The 6,000-nt window shown below is 42.5% G+C and overlaps 1 pseudogene across 1 annotated transcript in view; it reads left to right on the top strand.

Annotated features, from left to right (window-relative positions):
- The first annotated feature begins 4,112 nt into the window (after positions 1-4,112).
- The window catches only part of LOC117260866 (signal-regulatory protein beta-2-like), a 28,674-nt pseudogene continuing 26,786 nt past the window's right edge, over positions 4,113-6,000 (top strand). The window contains exons 1-2 of the transcript XR_013491836.1: positions 4,113-4,172; positions 4,307-4,636. The product of XR_013491836.1 is annotated as a signal-regulatory protein beta-2-like (transcript). The remainder of the gene's footprint in view (positions 4,173-4,306; positions 4,637-6,000) is intronic.

The following is a 6,000-nucleotide window of genomic DNA, read 5'->3' as shown; positions in this document are numbered from 1 at the left end:
GTCTGTGGGCCCTGGGTCACCTGACGCTGAGCGGTCCCGGCTCCGAGATGTTTGCGTCCTGCATTGTGGAGCCGGAGACCATGATATAGTTCCATTTTTTGAAAGAAACAAGTGTGTTTTGTCCTCTCCTTCTCCTCGTCCTCGTCCTATTCCTCCTCCTCTCATTCGTACACCTCGGCCTCCTCTCACTCTTCTTACACCTTGTCCGCATCCACGGCCTCCTCGCACTCTTGCTCCTTGTCCACGTACTCCTCCGCCACCCCATTCTTCTTCTTCTTCTTCTTCTTCTTCTTCCCCTTCTCCTTCTTCTTCTTCTTCTTCTTCTTCTCCTTCTTCGTCTTCGTCTCTGTCTTCGTCTCCGTCTTCTCCTTCGTATTTGTCATATTTGTTGTCGTTTACACCTTCTGCTGCTTCGGAACACGAGGCATTGCGGGTCGGGGTGCGTTGCTCATCCTCGCACCCTTGTCCTCCTCTGACACCTCTTCGGCTTCAGAGGGAGGGTCCGAGTGTTCATGGTGCGGATCGTCAGCAAGCTGCTCCAGAACCTCGTGGACTGTGAAACGGGCGGTCGTCCTTGCTGCCATCCTTGCCGCCATCCTTGTGCCATCACACAACTACACACAGATGCGCAAAACACACATACACGCACAGACGCGCGCGCACAGTTGGATGCCGTTAGTAAGAGACACGTGGCGTTTTAGTGAGATGGGGGGGGGTGGAACTACCCGGGTATACTAAGGGGGTGGAGGGGGACTACTACTACTACTACTACTACCACTCGAGAACTCGGGTCGCTTTGACCCCTTAGGGCAGCGGGTTGGACGTACAAAGGAAGACTACCACTCGAGAACCCGGGTCGCTTTGACCCCTTAGGGCAGCGGGCTGGACAGTCCTGTGGTTTTAAATATACAAACAATGGTATCAACAACTGCAATCTTACAATTTCACAGATGCACATAAACATAACAGTTATATAGTGTTGTTCAACTTTCCTTTTGACAGCAGCAGTAAAGCCCAGCGTCCTGAGGCTGAAACACAGAGTGAGAAAGGTAGAACAGCCTCTTTGTACTGACACCTTAGTTTGAAGCCCGACCACAACGATGCTGAAGTTTCCATTCAGCATTTGTTTATCGTAACTGTGAGCGTGTGTTTGTCTGTGTGTGCAAAGGGTGTTTTGGCTCGTTGTCAACAATATGTTGGCCGTGATGAAAAGCACAAACCACAACCTGCTGGTCTGACGAATGTGATGAGTTTTGGTCCTATAGATAGATGGGTTGACTATATATCTATTTTTATTCTCCTTACACCTTTCAAGTTGGCGGGAAACCTGAACTCTGTTTAATCATTATTTTGATTCCAGAGTTTGTGGTGTTGGACTGCATTATATTGTCAGGTGTTCCTGTTACTGTCATAGTGACGGTGTCAACCGTACATTATGGTTTGTTTTACACATATTAATCACCTTGTTAATCACTGGTGTATCTTATTAGTGGTTTTCTTCCAGGGTCACATGGCTTCTCTCCCTCAGATAAAAACATGTAGGTCAGAAACTCTAAATCAGCTCCAGGTGAATGTTCCTGTGATACTGTGAGAGTGTCGCTCTGCTGCTGTCTGTCAGCAGCTCTCTGAAAAGAAGTGAAGTGAGTATAGAGGATGGATGGTTTAACAGCCCTCCTCTGTACGCTGTGCTCTTCCTGCTGATGTGACTGACAGGCAGAGTGGGCGGGTCATCACTGATGATGTGGAGCATCTCAGTTGGATGGCTTGCTCAGTATTTAAGATGGCTCCTCTGTCTTTGTCACTGTGGCAAATGGCTGGATACGTCTTTTTATACACAAACAAATTAAACTGATCCATAAATTCCTGTTTAACTGGGTGGTATCAACAATGTAGAATTTTTTATTGGGCCTAGAGACATAGTTCTGTATATTTACAGATAAATTACATGTGATATATTTAAAGGCCAGTGGTGTCAGTGCCTTTTTTAAACATGAATATTTGGCCATTGAGATAAAAGTTAACTCTGAATCTTATGTTTGTTGAATCATTTGACTGTCACTACAAGATTTGACTGATATCAGACAGAATTGTCACTTGACCAGTGTATCTGCCTTAATCAAACATTACTCAATACTCAACTGATGTGTCGCCATGCCAACAAACTGATTTCACTTGATTTTTAAGAGTGGAGCGAAGCAACGTAAAAACAAAGATATCGGGCAATAGCAGCGTCTGTCTTGACTATAGTGGTCACTTTTCTTGTATTACTCCTCATAGCTTCAGGCACACAGCATTACAGCAGCTTGACAATGGCATTTGTCCCGCCCATGGTGCTGATTGGCTGATCGTTAATACCTCTACAATGGTTGGAGGATCTATTGATTTTAACCGAGAAACCTCTGTTTCATGTCACAATGCCAGACAAACCAGTCGACTCAATGAAGTGGGCAGATTCAAAGGTCTGGACCAAGACAACTAAAACTGCAATGATGTAAAGAAAGAGCTCTCGCAAAATGGTGTCCGGAGATAACTACAGACCGAACATTTGCACATAGGAAGGCGAGCCTTGGCATTAACATGGCTAAATCCCTGCAAAAGAAAATGCAACATAAAACATTTGAAGATGTTTCAGAGTGTAGGTTGCTACAGCACATTCTCACTCTGACTTTGTCACATATTGACGTTTGGTCATGGACTTTCCACGTCCACATACGACGTGCAAGGTACCCTGGGTCTGTTGGTTGTTGACGCTCTGGGACACCGTGTCAAGTTCTGCCTGTTACATGCATTGTCTTCTTTCAAAATACACTTCTGTTTTCACAGGAAATTTAATATTTACATACAGTCTCTTTCAAAATAAACGCAGTACATCGGTACTACACCGCAAAGAAGCGAATGTGGTTGGGTTTAGAAAAAAAGAACAGGGTTTGGCTTTATAACCTTAAGGGACATGAACACCGTTTTCTTGGGTGAATGTTGGTGTTTGTTGGACCCATCCACCACCCCTTCCCTTCCACCTGCCCCTGTCGGACTTTTGCAGCCTTAACTTTCGTCCTTGTCCTGGCACATTTCCCCATGATGCTGCTGGGCACCATTAAACTATAACGGCATTGGCAGCATATCATGCCGATGTTAAAGGACGGCTTTTTCCGTTGGTTTCTGACACCACAAGTCACTGCCCAACTGCCAGATTTCAACAACTGAAATGAGACCGTGCTTGTTGCTACTGTAGCTTGGAGGTAGTTATTGTAGTTTCACACACAGTGCTAAAATGATGTGTGGAAATAGTTCTGACTATGTGAGTCTAGTTTGCAGCGATTTTGAAAACCGTACCATTCAAGAAGGAAAAGCGGAAGACAATTCCATCTGAGCTGGGGGTCAATGGCAGGCTTATACCAGCAGTCTACATCTTGTGTCTACATCCGACTGCAGCAACTCAAACTCAGCCTGTGACTTGGAACCAGACGGACCTGACTTCCAGACTCCGTTGCTGCTGTTACAGAGGTTAGATCTGGTGCTGCCGTCGGCAAAACAGCCTGCTGTGACCGATGAATTAGAGCTGCTGCAGCTCACCACCGCAGCTCTGTTCCTGGAGCCACTGTCCCCTCTACCCCTGGTGAAGCAGTCCACAGCTGCAGGGAGCGAGGAGGAGGTGTGGTAGCTAATTCTTGTCTCACCTGTGGTCTGAGAAACAGAGAGAATGAAATAAGATTTAAAAGATCAATGTATGGGAAACAATGTGTTACAGTATGAAGCACCTGCATATGCATGTACTTGTCTGGTGGGACAGAGGTGAGAGCTGCAGGAGGAGAGGTATTTTCAATATTTTTTTTTTTTTTATTGCCCTCTCTAGAAAAGTGCCCCCCCAGCTTTACCTTGTGTTTACTCTCAGTGTCAGTTATAGAAACCCACCCTGAAACATGAAACAAAAGTGTGCTGTTGTGTTGTTTCAGGTTGGAAAGATGGTTGATTTTATTTCCACTGTGGTGATACAGTGAGATACCAACATAACGAGAGGCCAATCAGATTGCTCTGAAATGTTCCCTCCCACTTTCCATGATTACATTAAGGCGAGTCATCTTCTAATACGCTCTAATTTAGCTGCAGCTACAAGTGGATTAACATGAAAATGGTGATCATATTTTATTTGTTGCTGATGCTCAGAGTGGGACGTAAGTATATTCACAGAAGTCAGATTTACTCCAGATATACATTTAAAATATTATGTTCTTACAGTAATTTAGTACAGTGTGTACATTTTTCTTTCTCTGTTGTTAATCACTGCTCCATTTAATTTTATGTTCAGGATGCACAGACGATCACGTCTTTGTAACGACAACTGTTGAAGTTGGAGATGATGTGACTTTGAATTGTACTCGCCAGACATCTGAGTCCTATGATACCCTCTTTTGGATCAGGCTTGTTTCTGGAAAAACACCTGAATTCTTGGGAGGAACATTTGTCTTTGATTCTAAAGGTGTTAACAAGACTCCTCACATTACAGCAAAACAAGAGCCTGGATCATTTATTCTGCATATTCATGAGACAAAGCTGAGTGATACTGGACTTTACTACTGTTTAAAAGTAAATCTACAGGACATGACATTTTCCAAATCAACACTTCTGAGAGTTAAAGGTAAATCAACATTTTAAATTACTTGACAAAAAATAACCATGCTTTAGTCCAACATGTTTACCATCAGTTTACATAATATGATTTTTCTACATGTATATGTGTTTCCACAACTCATTATAAGTCAAATTATGTCTCCATATTGTATAGAAAAGGTTTAAAGCATATTAATTTAAAATTTTCATTACTTTTAATTTTATTAAAGTGAGTAAAACATGTCATTTTATCTTTACATTTTCCAGGACCAGAACCTGATATCACTGCCGTCACTCAAGACTTTCCATCTGATCCAGTCCGTCCAGGAGACTCAGTGACTCTGCAGTGTTCAGTCCTCTCTGACTCTGAGAAGAAAACATGTCCAGAAGAACACAGAGTTTATTGGTTCAGAGCTGCATCAGATGAATCTCATCCAAGTTTGATTTACAGTCATGGAAACGGTGATGGATGTGAGAAGAGTCCTGAAGCTCACTCTCCACAGAAATGTATCTACAGCTTCTCTAAGGACGTCAGCTCCTCTGATGCCGCGACTTATTACTGTGCTGTGGCCACATGTGGAGAGATATTATTTGGAAATGGAGCAAAAGTGGTCATTCAAGGTAAGTGCAGAATATTTCCATATTAATCTTTTATAATCATTAATTTTGAATCCAGTAGAAGTGATTAAAATAATGTATTACAAAAGTTTAGTTTCCATTATACTGTAACATCTTGTCAGAAAAGCTATTAACTTTCATTATTTGCTCCTGATGTTGTTTCAGAGCTCAACATGTGGGATCTGCAGAAGGCCAACACACTTCTGTTTCTGTTATTTGCTGCTTTGGCTTTAAGTCTGACTGTTATTGCCTTCCTGATTTATACCATCAAGAAGAAAACTTGTAATCATTGCAATGGTAATTAAAGCTTCTCATACATCAGTCCAAAATCTAACTTCACAGGATTTAGAATAATGATTTGTGTAAATTACCAAACAGCATCTTTTATCTTTAATCTTTGTTTGATTTCATGATACAGCTGCTGCCGCTCTGCAAACAAATGCTGCTAGTCAGCAGGTAAAGTATATAAAGAAAAGATGTAGCTGGAAAAGTTATTGGCATATTTTTACCCCGACATACCTACAGATTAAAATCTGTCGTCTCATTATACTTTTCTATATATTTCCTCAGAGAGACGAGGACTCGTTGGCTTATTCTGCACCGACCTTCACCAAGAGGAAAACTGGCCGAGCAGACCGAAGGAATGTAAAAGCAGCAGAGGGAGAGACGACCTACGCTGATGTCAGGACCTTAGTGAGAAATTAACATCTGCTGGATTTGCTGATTAAAAATTAGCATCATTTTTGTTTGTTACACTGTTGTAAACATTTACTT

The sequence above is a fragment of the Epinephelus lanceolatus genome, chromosome 7 (genome assembly GCF_041903045.1).
Source record: "Epinephelus lanceolatus isolate andai-2023 chromosome 7, ASM4190304v1, whole genome shotgun sequence".
In the NCBI taxonomy this organism is placed as follows: Eukaryota; Metazoa; Chordata; class Actinopteri; order Perciformes; family Serranidae; genus Epinephelus; species Epinephelus lanceolatus.
Note: the sequence above shows the minus strand (reverse complement) of the source record. Positions and strands in the feature narration are given on the sequence as shown.